The sequence below is a fragment of the Pelecanus crispus genome, chromosome 8 (genome assembly GCF_030463565.1).
Source record: "Pelecanus crispus isolate bPelCri1 chromosome 8, bPelCri1.pri, whole genome shotgun sequence".
NCBI classification, from domain to species: domain Eukaryota; kingdom Metazoa; phylum Chordata; class Aves; order Pelecaniformes; family Pelecanidae; genus Pelecanus; species Pelecanus crispus.
The window spans coordinates 31,976,381-31,991,548 of NC_134650.1; positions in this window are offsets into that span (position 1 = coordinate 31,976,381).

Here is a 15,168-nt window from a genome sequence, read left to right on the forward strand (position 1 = left end):
GCCCTTTTCATGCATTTTACTAAGGAAACAGTATGGTCTGCAGAATAGCAGGGCACGTTTTTGGCTTATTTTTACAAATCTTGAAGTTAAGTATTGGAAAGGGCATTTAGCAGCAACTTGCCAGTAAAGCTCGAAACTCACAAAAGAATTTCAGCAACACAGGCTGATTATAACACTCAGTCCTGCTCCAAAACAGAATCATTTCTCAGAGATTCCACAGGTGTCTGCCTGTACAGGAGTTAGTGATGACTAAGGTTTGTAGCCTCAAAAGATTGAAACTGGAAGCTCTAAACTGTTGAAAAAAAGCACTGCTCTTCAATCTTTATGACTGTGGAAGAAAATACTGATTCTGTTTTAAGGCCACTTCAGGTTTTCACCTGGTATTTAGCTCTATTTTATTTGTCAAAACATTCCAGGGCATATCAAGAGAGCCCTGACACTGTTTGATGAAAATGTGTGGGTAAATTCCATACCTACACAGCAAAACTGGCTGTCAGAGATGCATCAGGGACGAAAGAGAATCTGCAAATTAAAAAAGGACATGGCAGTAAGAATAGTGTTCTTCAGAGAATGAAGAGAGGAGGTTTCTGAAATGTCTAGCTATGCATATTAACCCTGTCCAGCACTCGGACAGCTAAGTGCTTTTTGATGTCCACAGGTTGGTTTGTCCCCTGACGTCCAGCCCCTCCACATCTCTCCAATTCTGCTAGCTATAGACCACAGTACTCAGAAATACACAATTTAAATAAATTAATCAATCATTCATTTCTGCAAAAAGAAAGAACCAAACCTTCAGTATCTGTTAGCTGAAATAGCTGCTTCACTCTGCGCAGGCTAAACTGCAGCCTGCATTTTGAGACTCCAGTTCTCATCCATCATCACCCTCTTTCCCAAGTGAGCAGTTTCCCTGCGCAACTACCAAGAGAGCAGCAGTCTCCTGGCTACCTTGACTATCAGTCTTCCACTGGGAAAGAAAAGCATATGAGAAACTGCAGAATTTTTAAAAAGGGAGCTTATGCAAAAAATAGATGAAAGAAGAAATGAAAGCAAGCAAGAGGATAAAGATGGGGGGGGGGGGGAAGTAAGTAGTCAAATCTAGAGAGGTTTAAAATTACAAGGGAGGAAGGGAGGGATTTAAAAGAATAGTGAGATGCTGACATAGAATTAAAATTTAACAAAGTGCACAGGGAAAAAAGAAAAATAAGAGGGCAGTTATAGAAATAACAAAAAAGTGGAAAAAAATAAAGGAGAAGGCTAACATAAGATGCACATGTCTCAGTTACTGTAGTATGCTAGACAGAAATCCAGATTGGCTTTCGCAAAGCTGCATTATGAAAGAAAAATGTAATATCAGTCTTCACTCATTTTCAGCAAAAAAATCATTACTCTTTTCATGTTACTTTTCTTCCAAAAAAAATCTGACTGGAAACTTCTCAATCCCCCACAAACTGCAAGGATTGTCTACTTGAAAATGAAATTTTTCAAGTGAAAATTGTACAGCAGCTCTATGTCAAAATATTTTAGACAGCTCTAAGAACACCACCAACTTTCCTTTGTCAAAAGAAAACAAAAAAATCTCAGAGGTTTGCTTAGAAATTGCTTAAAGCTTATAGGGAGAGCTGGGAGTTTTCCAAAGCTGGTTTTGTATCCTCACATAGAAAACATAAAGGCAGCTGAATGGCCACATTTGAAGTCTGGCAGAAATTAGATCCTAGATCTCTGTACCATCTGCCTAGTGCATTTTTGTTATTATTCATTCACGTAACATCTCCTTCCTTCAGTAATTTCTGTGAAAACCATTCCAAAAAGCTATTCCAGAAACGATATTAAACTTAGAGAAACATGTTGAGGAATTGCTGCGCATTAGTGTTTTTCCAGGGAAATCAGTTGATTTTAATTTTGTTGTATTGCTTCTGGGAAACATCTAAGCCAAAGCACCTTTTTATACTTGATCATTTATTATGGTATTTCTTTCACTTAGTAGGCTTTTCAATATGTGTAAAAGACTAGGGATTTACCTGTGTTATTTTGAGGGTATAGAGGCAGGGAGTTCAAGGAAAAATATTAGTGGTGGGAGCTTGTAACAGGAATGTCACAGAAATGCTTATTCTTGTGACAAGTTCCGTTTCAGGGCTGTTAGCCAGACCTATTGTAATAAACTTCGGCTTTCCTAAACAGGAAACCTCAGGAAAATTCATCTGAATGAACTGTAGCTGTGAATTAAGGTTCCCAAGTTCCTTTACACAGACACACACTTAAGGGTTTAACAGGCCATGGGGCAGTAGAGTTTGGGGATGTTCAGGATATAGCTGGGAGATACCGCAACTTCTGCCGTAATTATTTTTTAGCAACATAGTTCAAACTGAAAGACTCATGCTGCTTTTATTATCTTCAATACTTCAGTTTCACTTAAGTTATGCTCATTTTTGTCTTTGAGACTCCCAAGGTAATGAAGTGGAGCAATAGTTTTGCTTCGTACTGCATGGAAATGAGGAATAAGACTCAATTACCATAAAAATCAACAATGCAAAACCTGGAACATGGCATCCTTGTCCTTTAAGGCTCTCCCCACAATGAAGACCAGGGAAAATCTCATCTGGTTTACAGCTGCATGGACAGACACATACACCACCATGGTCACAGTATCTATAAGGACTGTATCAGTTCTAGATCCCATGGTTGTAGATCCACTAAACCTATATTTCATCTCCCTTGCTGTTCTGGCCCTACATCTTGCCAATTTTTAGTATAGTTTTAGAAATCTAATGCTAGAGCTGCATTCTATAGTCTGGTGCCACCTCAGAAGCGCTGTGCACAGAGGTGAACGCCCTCTCTAATGCCATTTCCCACTGCACTACTTGCTTCTCCACTGTGGCACCCAGACGCATTTCACAGTATCTGCTTTCACAATACCACTTTTAAAAACCAGGTGCAGTTCATAGTCCCCATTACTTGATTTATTACTTTGCTTTTGGGTATATATAGAAAAGATTTTATTCTTCTGCTTCCAGTCCTACTTTACAATCCACGTCACCTGGAAGGAAAGGTTTGCCCTCGGTTGGCATTCTGCCATCAACAGTGTCATAGCAGTGATGTTACAGTGAAAAATACTGATTAATGCCAGGCTTCACACTGATATATACGATTCCTGGAAACATTGCTATTTGATGAAAATTTCTTTTGACAGCTATTGTAAGGCAAGTTCATCATCCAATTCTTAAATAATTAATGTTTTCCATATAGACAAACTATAATGTTCTTTAAGCAATGGTCATAAGATTTACAGAAGCCAAAATACATTCCTTACCTGGTTACTTTCCTTAAGCAAACTTTTATTTTTCTCAGAGAATGAAGTTAGGCTTGTTTGAAAAGACCTATTTTTGATGTTGATTGCAATCGATTTTATTCTCACCATTACAATTGATTTGTTAAAGAAATACTATTATATCAATTTTAGCAGCTTACCACAATCACCAAGAGCATTAGAATTACTTGAATTACTAATTTTCAGTGCAGGTGGGAACCAGGTCACTTTTCTAAAAAGTTGCTAAAGGTGAGGTTGATTTATAATCACCAGAAGTTCTTGCCAATTTATAAACAAAATTGTCTTGACAGGGGGAAATAAATCTGAAACAAAACCCAGAAGGGATTCTTTTACTTACATGGTCTATTCTCATCCATCTAACCAGCTCCCATTTCTACCTTCAGTTTGCTGGGAGACAAGGGTATGGTGAATCAATCCATGCATTATAATGAAGTAATGTCACAAAGTATTATTAAATTAAAAACCCACTTGCCTCTACTGAATTGTATCTTTATGTGAGAAACAACCCATTTTAGGCCAGATTCAATCTTTATGTAAGTATGCATATTTTCATTCACTACATAAATATAAGCAAGTGCAGGAGGCAGCCTGTGGTATATTTTTATTTCAGATATTTGAATTTCAGTTTGAAACAGCCTCAAAATTACAATCACTACAGAATAAAAAGGTCTGAGACTGTGCTGTAGAAACGAAAGTTATGAAGCACAGAGGCCAGAAAGGTATTTAGGTCAGCATTTCTTCTCAGCGTAGCGTTCTGGGGTGTGCAGTTTGAAGCTACAACCACCTCCCACTCACAGAATGAGCATGGACACAGCATTAGCTAAAATGGGGTACTATCAGCATAAATCTGGGGGACTGTACTCTGCCACTTTTTGGCTACACAGACATTTAGATCCAGTATGTTTTTCCTATCCATAACACTTATAATGTCATATATGAAAACAAGCCTTCCCTAAAATGTTTTAAAAGCTGTTCTTAACTGACGTACCATTCAGTTGTGTTTAGTGCTGTTCAGCTCAACAGCAGAATTCTTGCTGATTCCAACATGCTGAGGATGATTCTTAGCAAGCTTTTCAAAGGGAAGGCTTTTTTCCAGTTGGCAAAACACTAGTCTCAGCTGTGAGAACCAGGGTTTACTTCTCACTCTCCATCACCCTTAGAGCAAGGCAAAAAAAGAATTTAGGCCTTTCAAAACACTCACTCACTGCACAGAAGCTCTAGAGAATAGAAACACACGCAGAACAGCAAGGCAAAAGCCTGGTGAGCTAAAAAGTACGTCTTGTCCATCTGTACCTTATACACGAATTCCTCCAGAAAAATTAATACCCTCCATCTGGGAAAGGAGGGTGCTTTGAGCAATTTGGAGCAAAAAGGCCATTATAGCTTTAAGCTCATTATATAAAATAAAACATATTTTTCAAATTTATAAATAAACTTAATATGCTCAGAGAAGAGAGCAAATTATTAAATATTGGGAACAGATGGGGAAATGTCAGACCATGGCTACTTGTATTTCCTGCATTTTACAGCTGGTTTGCAAGCATGAAGCATGCGAAGCCTTAAGCCACTCAGTTCAAATGATCATAGTGGACCAAATTCTGTGCCCTTTATTCAGGCTATTTATTCTGCATTTGATTCAAGTGTTGTTTTGCCTGAAAGCTACACCTTCTTGTGCAAAGTGCTTCCACTTAGGGCTGATTTTAAAACCTCTTTAAGATGGTTCAGGAACTAAACCAAGTTTCCAAACTCCTCCAGACCCTTTGCCTTCTCCTGTACATCAAGGAGAGAGGACTGTCCAGGGCATTCCTAGTCTAACCTAAATTCCACATCTTTCCCTGAAGAAACTGGTAGTTACAGCAGGTCCCTTCCTCTTTCCCTTCAGTTTTTGATGTATGTTACCCTCTTCAACATTGTCAGCCTTGGAAAATATGAAAGGCATCTTTATTTCTTTGGAGAAGAAAACCAGGAGCGGTTACTAAGAATATTTTCTCCTTGTTTAGGCTGTTGTAAACACAGTCCCTGGGGAAAACAAAACAAAACAAAACAAAACCCAAACCCAAAAACCAAACACCCACACAACAACAAAAAAACCCACAAACAAAAAAAAAACAACAAAACTAAAACTAAAAACCTCCCCAATAACAAATTGCTGGTGTCATTATATTTAAAACAAACAAACAAAAAAAATCGAGATAATAGATGCAGCCAAACACCATGAGTGTGTTCCTTTTAACCAGAAACTCTGCCTGTGGGCCATATCTTCCCAAAAACTCTTTGATACAAGATAGGAACTAATGCTAGGGGCATATCCAGAACTGCACACAGGTACCTGCTGATTTGCCAACTCATGGGTTTTAAAAGTCTCCTAGCCTGCTCCTGGCACCTCTTGTCAGTCACTGACAGGAAGATCTTCCTCTGTAAAGTGCGATTTGCACAGCAGGGGACCTGCAAAGCAGCTGCTGCAGGTACTGCAAAGAAAATATAAGAAGCAAATTATATAAAAATGAAATGGAAAAAAGGATCAGGAGAGGGAGGGGAGAACTTTGCTCTCCTGAAAAATGGGGCATGGAGCAGAGAGGACGGAAGAGAAGGCAGACATGAAAATGTCATAAATATCTCGGAGTGCAATGGATGTAACTGATGAAAGATTAAATGCCACATGGTGAAGAAGTATTCCACTGAACATACAGAGGCCTTGATGTGCCTATACACATCGCAGGTACACACGAACTAGCTGCCTGGGTGTGCTACTTTGTGGTCAGCCCAGGGAAGGCAGGCGTCTCCCATGCTCTCAGTACAGGAGCAGAGCTTGAGCCACAGCAGACCCTACGTTAAATTCTCATGGGCTACGGATAAACAGCTGGTGCTTTTGGCAGGTTGGCAGAGTCCTGTGCGCCGCAGTCATGTCATCTCGCAATGCTCTAGAGAACATTTTTATGGCAAGCAGAGGGGCCATTTGCACATCTACTATACTCCCCTCAGAGGCAAGCCTGAATTATTTAAAGGTACAATAGGGAATACTTTAGCTTCAGTTTGTCGTATGTGGAAAGGAGAAAACATAAAATAGTGCATTTAGTCTTTATAAGCCACAAATCTAAAACCAAACACGGGATTAATTTAGGGTTTCTGCTTTACAGAGCAGCATTAGAGGTTTGGCCAGAACATGGCTTCCCTCATGCATTCCCAAGCTCAGTTTTTTATTTTTCAGTAACTAGGTATCAATCTCTTCAACACTTATCCCTTTTCCTGCCTCTTTCCACTTCGCTAGACCTGCCATCAAAAAGAATTCTCCTCACACACACATAAAAAATAAACCCGAAACATCTATCGCAGCAATCATATCTTCATGCTACCTTCCTAAAGGTTTTAAAGATAGAAAAAGCTGGCTTTGTTGTGCCACTATACAATATAAGCAGAAGATGAACAGAGTAAATCAAGTAATAAAAAAATGCACACAGAGATAAAAGGCTGAGTAACCACTTTTTTTAAAGTTAATTCAGTCTGCAGAATTGTGAAACGTTTGCCTGCTCCTGCTAGTTGGGATGCTCAGAGCTATGACTTGTAAGGTGCCTGTAAATTCAGTCAAAGCATATTTTCAGGAGATGAAGCAGTCTCTCACCAGCTCTTGGGAAAGCAAGTGCTGGTGTGGGATCTGTGGCTGCAGTACCCTTAGGTTAACAACCCAGACTAATGGTATGGTTGAGATAGTTACGTTTTACAGTGATGGAAAAAATGAGCGAGAAGATACCCCTTGACTTATGCCTATGGAGGGGAGGAGGTCCTCAGAAGAGGAAACCAAAAGGCATGCCACTCTATTACAAGGAAATGCTCGTCAAGAAGGGTAATGAAATGGAAGTTTCATGTGTCTCGGTCACAGTTACCTCTTCCTAACTGAAAAAGCACTAAGGATTGTTTTTACTTCAACCTGCTGAGTAGAAAAAGGTACTGTTAGCCTCCCTTCTGAAAATCACCAGAAATATGATTATATACAGGATGATTTATATCTAAAAGCATGACTCCAAGGAGAAGCTGAAGGTAAACCAGGTTTTCAAATGTAACAATGCATAGATTTTGATATATTTAAAACATAGATCCAGCCTCAACAGTTACAGCTTTAAAATCCAAATTTCTGGCCCAGTCCAGAGCTCCAGCTTCAGGCATGCCAAACAGCAGGCAGATTCAAAAGAGAACTTTTTTACTTTTGCTAGAAATTTAAGTAAAGAACAAATTGCCAAGAACTAGAGGAATCAGTTCATACAAACTTGACATTTTAAAGATAAATTAGAGACCCTGCAGGTTTTTTACATGGCTATTCCAAGCTGTCCCCAGAAATGTGTACTAACAGTTTAAACTTGAGACTGTGTAATTTCATACAACTGCGACTGTGCACCAGCTCTTTAAACAATTTGCCTAAACAGCTATAGTTAAAATGCCCCAATTTTCTAAATCAGCTGGGAAAGATATTTCATAGCAATATGGAATTAATATTGTCCAACTTGTTAAAATTAATCATGACTATAATTAAGAGCATACACAGGAGTAGCCATGGGAAAAACAGACCTTTGAAAACTGTTTTTGGAGGTAAAATTACATATTGATCCCTAGTGATAATGGGATAATGCTTCAAGTTTGCAGGCAGAACTACAGGTCTTTTGAACCATGAAAAATTAACACACCAGAAGCTAAGTGAGAAAGTTAATAAGTTACAGGTGAAGCTGAATATTTTTCTAGGTGGTAGAAGGACATCTTCACTGATATAAAATTTTGTAAAAATAATTTGCATTTACTTTGCACTAAATAAATGGCTGTAGAAGACACAAAGTTTATAATATAGGCAATGCTGAATGATGGGACTGTCTGTTAGTAAGGAGGAGGGTGCTAGAACTAAAATGATTCATTAAGATTAGGTTGATTGCTGAGCTCTATGAAATGCCTTAAACTTAAGCATTCCAAATGGTCTAAAAAGGAAGCAAGAAATAAACCAGAGGTGCAATACAATATCTGTCACTAGTTGTTGTGGTGACAAAAAAGAAAAAAAACAGGCATTCTAGGAGAGAGAAAAAGGGTCCACAGTGTTATTAAGTCAACAACCCCTAAAGAGTGGGATTATTTTAAAGCAGGAATTTCAGCGCTGCCAGATGCATGTTTTCATTAGGACCAAGAGAGCTCAGCTGCACACATTTCAAACCCACTCAGACTTGTGGGCTTAAAAATGTGCTCTTGTAAATGAGCCTTCTGCATTCCACAGAGAAGCAGGACTCTCACATTTCCAGCAGCATTAGAGTTTGGACCTGACCTGGTAAACCTATTTATTGTCATAGCTGCATACCAGAAGGTATACACAGCAATTCCCAAAGCTAGCATCACTTGGTACCTCATGGTAGGGTGGAAAATCAGTTCAGGAACAAAATATGCTAGTAAGGTATTGAAAAGGGAAGGAAGAAGAGTAAGGCTGATACTGAAAACTTGTACAAGAGCCTTGTCTTTGAAAAGCAGAGAGAGAGAAGATCTGAAATGCACTTACATTTCTTCATTGACCCATTCTTTACCCAGGTCCCAAATTAATACATACATAGGTAGTGCAACAAGGTAAGATGCTTTGTGCCATAAACCCCCAAAAAATCTTATATTAGAAAGAGCACTCACCGGTTTCCCTTGCTGACAAAGCCTCTTTAGAGCAAAAACCTCCCAAAGAGCAGACCATCCCAAGGATAAATATAGCAAATGGGAAGAGAAGGACGTTGACCTGTTTTCAGGCCAGATCCTCAGCTCCTGCAAATTGACAGAGCCACTGATTACATTGTTTGCAGCTCTTCTCTCATTGAATAAAAGAAACATTTGATCAGATTCAGGTGAGCCACTAGAACAGCAGTCACTAGCCCAAAACCATCAATTAATAGTTTAATTTTAAAAAGCAGTTGTGGGTTTGGTTTTTTTTTTAACTGAGAGGAGGAAAGATCAATACAAGCCTATAAAATCTAAAACCTTCAAGAACAGATTTTTTTGTTAATCCTTTAGAATCAGACATCTACTTTAACCAATATTATTTGTCCCTTTCTAAAATCTTGAGAACAATTATGAGATATTAGAAGATATTTGTGCATATCAAAATCATAGCAAATATATTTCTGATCTTTCTGTTTCACACAGTTTATCTATGATCAGAAATGTGATGTCAGCTTTTGAGCTCTGAAAAATCTGCCTTCAGAAGTAGCAATTTTCACCCAAGTGTCTATGTGACTTGGAGAAGATTTCCAAGATTATACAAACCCATTTTTCCTCCCCTTTCCTAATTACATTAGTCCCCCTATCCTTACTTAATCTAATTTAGAAAGGCAGAAGTAACTAATCATAGTGTACAGTTTTAGTATGAATGATGATTTAGCCAAAATGTCTTTTTTCCATAGTTTGTCAGCACCGATTATGAAATGCACAAGAGCCTCCACAGAGCCCATTATTCTCCAGCTAAGCTCAAGTATTTCAGTTTTAAACTCTACTACATTGTCATGAATCAATATTACTGCAATAGCAAGACCAAGGTACATTTCTATAACGTTCCTTTCTTACCAGCATATTGACTTATGCACTAGTACAGAAAAAATGTTGCAGAAAGCACTTTCTGAAAGATGTTTTTCATTAAGGTTTCTCTACTGGTAGGCATCTCACTGGAAGGCGACATTATGCGGATCATTGTGTCTGGCCTCAGTGTCATTGCTGAATTTATGTCTGCTTCCCATCTTCTTCCAGGCATCTGTATTTAGATTATGTGTGAAATCCTGGCCGTCTTAATCAATGGCAAAATTCCCATTGACTTCAGCAGGGCCTAGATTTCTCCCTATGAATGTTTGAATCAAGTCTCTTCATTTCATTCCAGGCTGAAAAAATGCTTGTAACGCAATAGTTCTCTGCTAATTAACAAAAGTATGACAATTGTGAATGTCTCCGGAACAAGGCTCCTGTAGCCTTCTTTCCCTAATTCTGTCCTTCGTATGTTGGTTAAATTGTACAGTATTTTAACCTCCAGTACTTTCAGCGCAGGTAACACAAGCACTTCCAGTCGATAGCCATTGGGACTACTCATGCTTAAAAGTTAAATGTAAGTTTAAGTGATGAAATGTCAGGTTCGTACTTTCCATACAGCTTTTTCACTGGAGTGTATTTGAAAGCTTTCTGCTGAATCAGTCTAGAATACTGTTGCCATGAATAACTTCTACTATAAATTAATAGAAATCAATAAAAATAATGAGAAGCAAACTTTGTGTGATAATTTATCATTCAATTGCTACAAGAAGTCAAAAAAACAAAAGACCTGAATAGGCCTGAACAGGCATTTGAAAAATAAACCAGCATGAAGGCAGACACAAGGGACAGGGAGGCAGAATAAACACAGGAAACCACTCAGAGAGGGACCGTATCGGAAGACCCCCTGCCAAGTTTCAATAATCGTGTACATGTCCAACTCAAGATTACAAATGGTGTTCATGGACTGTGAAGGGCCCAGTTCCTTTGTATACAGAAATTCATGGCTATGGAGATCCACATTTCTTTCACAGGCCTTTTAAGAAATGCATTTCTGAGGCATCTCATTTGAACCACCCAGCCAGGAAGCATTAGTTCTCTCCACTGCCACGTGACATGGAAGAGTGAGATATCACCATTTACGACTTCTGCTCTCACCTCTCTGTAGTTATCATAAAGCTCATGTTTAAAATCACAAAGTAAAGGTTAAAACAGTTATTTGTAAGACATTCTTCCTCTGCTCTGTGTTAGTCTATACAGATTAAAAGTTCTTTCAAGGAGGCACTGTTTATTTTTAACAGTCTGTCCAGAGCCTGTAATACCATAGCTCTAAGAACTTCAAGGCTTCTGCTCCTACTAACCAAACAGGTGTACTGCAGCTGAATGTTGCAAGTATGATTTGAGCCAAAAATCTGAGGATACTTGCTAAAAAAAGTAGAAACATGGCTTATTTTGCCTTTTCTTTTTGCCAGGTCAAAATACGAGGGCATACACACTGAAAAGAAGACATTTTTTGAAGAATGCTCCTGTGTAGAGCTGAATTGTCCAGACCATCACTAATGCTGATGCAATGACTTCATTCAAAACTCAGTACTGTAAATAAATCATAGTGGGAAATCACTACCCCTGAACGTTGTCAAAGTAGGGCTCTCCCAAGTGCTTGCATGATTCCTTCTTCCTTCCAAAGCACATGTTCACCAGGGCACAGCCTGCACTGAACATAATACTGTCCCAGCTAGAGGTTAGGCACTTAGGACTGCTCTCAAAAAATCTCTCATCTGAGGGGCTTTTAAATTCTTCTCATTTTGAAATAAAAATGCATTCTGAAAGCAGGGAAAGAGACTGAAACACAACAGGTACCTTAAGAGCTCCACTGTGCCACTCTTCAACAGTGGACTGTCAATCACCACAACACTGCAGAACAAGTGAAAACTTGACACTCGTATAGTATCATTTGGTCTCCCTTTGTATCACTGACCGTAGAAAAGAATGGAAAGGATTTGATCGATTTTCCCCCACTATTCAATACTGGTTTGGATGTGCAAAACACAATCTGGACCTGATTTTTAAAGAAATTCCAAAAAAGGAAGAGATGTCTGTACAGAACAATAGCAAGTTTCTTTGACTTAGTGTTGCCATATCCAGATAGTTCATTACTTCTCCTGTAATAGTTTCATTATCTAAAGCTTCAGTTCCTTGCTTATCTGTCTCAGCTTTCAATGAAAAAAAAGAAAAGGAAGAAGCTTCATTTATATCCTTCCTGCTTGCAAGGCAGAATATAAACTCCAGAAGAAAATAATGGGGAGCCCAGTGTGACTCTTCTAGATCTCCTGATTCAAAACCTCATGATTTTTATGGCCTACCCATTTTTGATTGCTCAGGCTTACTGAAACTTTAAATTCACTCAGAGACTTTTAGTAATACATACAATATGTAATTAGGTGTTATGACTGACTATATGACAGCTGTTCAAGCATCATGTGTAGTACACTAACAGTGATGCAAAATAAAAGTTATATTCATGTACTTTATTTCATACAGCAGGCAAGACAGACATTCAAACAATGCCATAACCAAGTTTTCAGGCTGGTTGTAAGTTTGTATCTGAGCAGAGAACACTTGTGCTGTAATTGTATTTTTGTTTGGCAGGCTGCCAGGAAATACTTTGCAGATATTATGATTCTACTTGTGTACACAGATTTTTTTTTTTTTTTTTAAACTTAGTAACACCTGTAGCTGAAAGACTTTAAACTCTCCATACAGATTTGCAGACATTTGTCCAAAATGCTCAGAGGCATTCTCTTTTCGAGTCTAATATGGTGCTGGGGTGTATCCATAGATCAGGATGATCTGAATGACCAACATTGTAATTACATTATTTATAACATATTTCACCAAAAACATGGGGATCATTTGTTAAGCCTCCTGTTTATGTATGTGACTAGACCAAGATATGTTCAAGATAAGACACTAGGGGGTTAAAATGTTTGTGTATGTTTTGCATGGCAGAGTAAGGAGATATTTGTTCAGTAAGTTCTGAAATGTTTCAAGACTGTCGCAAACGCTACGCTCAGGATGAAAGAAAAGTTAAAAACTGAGTTCTTTTTAGTTAAAAACAGAGTAGATATGTCTTCGCTGCTCTTTCTTTACTGGTAGGCTTGGAAAGATGATGAGACAATAAATTCAGCATTACCTCAACTGCACCTGTCTCTTCAAACCGCAAAAGCTTTGTCTGTATTAGTGTGTATAAGACTAATACATAGAGTCAGATTATGACATTCTTGTGAGCAATACCACCGAAATAACAGGGCATTATGCGAAGCATGGACTAAGGTGCTGTGTAAGACAAAATGTATCTCACTTTTTCAAAGCACTGGGAATGAAGGGTTTCTGGAAAATAGTCCTTTAACTTCTCAGTGCTAATGTGCCAATCCAGCAAAGACTGAGCACACGCTAAACTTCAGGGAATATTTATGTGCTGAAAATTAAGCAGCTGCATAGCATTTTCCTGCATCAGGAGCTCTGCCAGTTTTTGTGCCCTTTGCAGTTCATAGACTATTCTCAGGTTGCAGTTCTAAACTTTCCCACATCTGCTGATGATCTGCAAGAAGATGACACTCAAACATTCCTTGGTAACTTCAGTTACTTCAGTTACTTTAGCTTTTCATAAATGAAAAGGTCATAAGCTGCTCTAGAATGTGTCTGTGTCATGTTGGCTATTACTTCGCAGTCCTCTGAGGAGCAGATGCAGCATTCACTCAGGGTCCTTGACAATTCCCACTCTCTTCACAGTCTTGACTATTATTGCCCCATTTCCTTTCATTTTCTCATTCCTGCTACAGTAATTTGAGAAGTGTGCTGATCCAAGAACAGGAAACACAGACAAAACTTTTGGACTCTGAGCCGAGCTCTACAGCTAACACTGAAACATAGTACATACTTCAAAGTACTGTTCCCATGAACATACATGTAAGTGCTGTCAGCGTCAGTTTTTCCACCTTGCTTTAACAGTCTACAAAATGTATTCAATAATATGCACCAAGTTAATACAGAACTATTTGGAGGATTATTTAATTTCTAAGACCACTGAGAACCTCAGAGAACAGACACTAGTTGAGCCCAAACTATTTGCAGGAATCTTAGTGGATTCCATTGCTGGTAAAACCTCAGACCAGACAGAGATAATCTTACTTGGCTTTCAGCATCCAGCCATTAGAGGTGAGTGGTGATAACACTGTTCTGACTGAGCTTTTGTCTTGTAGAAAGGATATTTAACAGCACACAGTGTATCAAGCCTCGCATTAATAAATGATGGGATTCATTTCAATCAGAAGTATTGCCACAAGCACCAGGAAGTGTAATTAATATCTTCTGGTGCGCCTTGTCTCATAATAGTTTTTATTCAACACAAAGGATCATTAGGAGCTGTATCATTCTGAAGAGAATGCTGCATCACAAATTCCTTGTGCTAAGCTCTAGTTTAAGGATTTTCCACCATAAGAAAATCAGGTATAAAATACTTATTACAGTGCTTTAAAATACGCTAAAATGAATGGTGCTATTTATCTCAGTATGGCAAATACCTTTAAAAATGTTTTATGTTGCTAAGAGCCAGCTGTCTGAAACTGGTAAATGAGCAGATAGACACATTTCTTCACCTGCAACACCACTGTCATATGCTGCCAGCCTACCACAAGCTTCCAAGTAAAGCCCAACTCTGCATTAGTGTAAAGCTGCAGAATCGAATTAAATTCTCTGTCATCACGTCAATGCACACACACAGATTCTCAGGTATCCTGTGTAAAACTATTTCCCTGGATATACTGATGGAAAATATATAGGTTTTGCTATACAAGCTCTAGCATTAATATCTGAGGAAGTCGATGCCAACTGAAGTCAATGGAAATTGGATTTACTGCCGAGGATTTTTCCAGTGGGAAGAGCTTGAGCTGCCTGTGTGGGATTTTCTGAGTCTGGTATGACACTAGGTGGCAGTAGTTGTTTTAGAAGCTTTCTTGCTTGATTGCTTTTTAAATTTTGATCCATAAATAGAAGTGAGAAAGCACACATAGTAAAATCAGTGCTGATTCCACTGCCAGTTGACAAGGTGGGGAAATTTACAGAGACTTAATACCAGACAGCAATGCATAGCTTGATAACCAAGACCAATATGCATCCAAAAAAAGTGATGGCCAGTCCCAAGATCTTGTTGAGAAACCTCTGGGAAGGGCAAGAGAAACCTGCTATAGAGTCATACAGCCTGTCATGGGAAGGTTTCTTCTAAGGCATTCCCAGAACTAGACATGCCATCTCTTTCCCTTCTA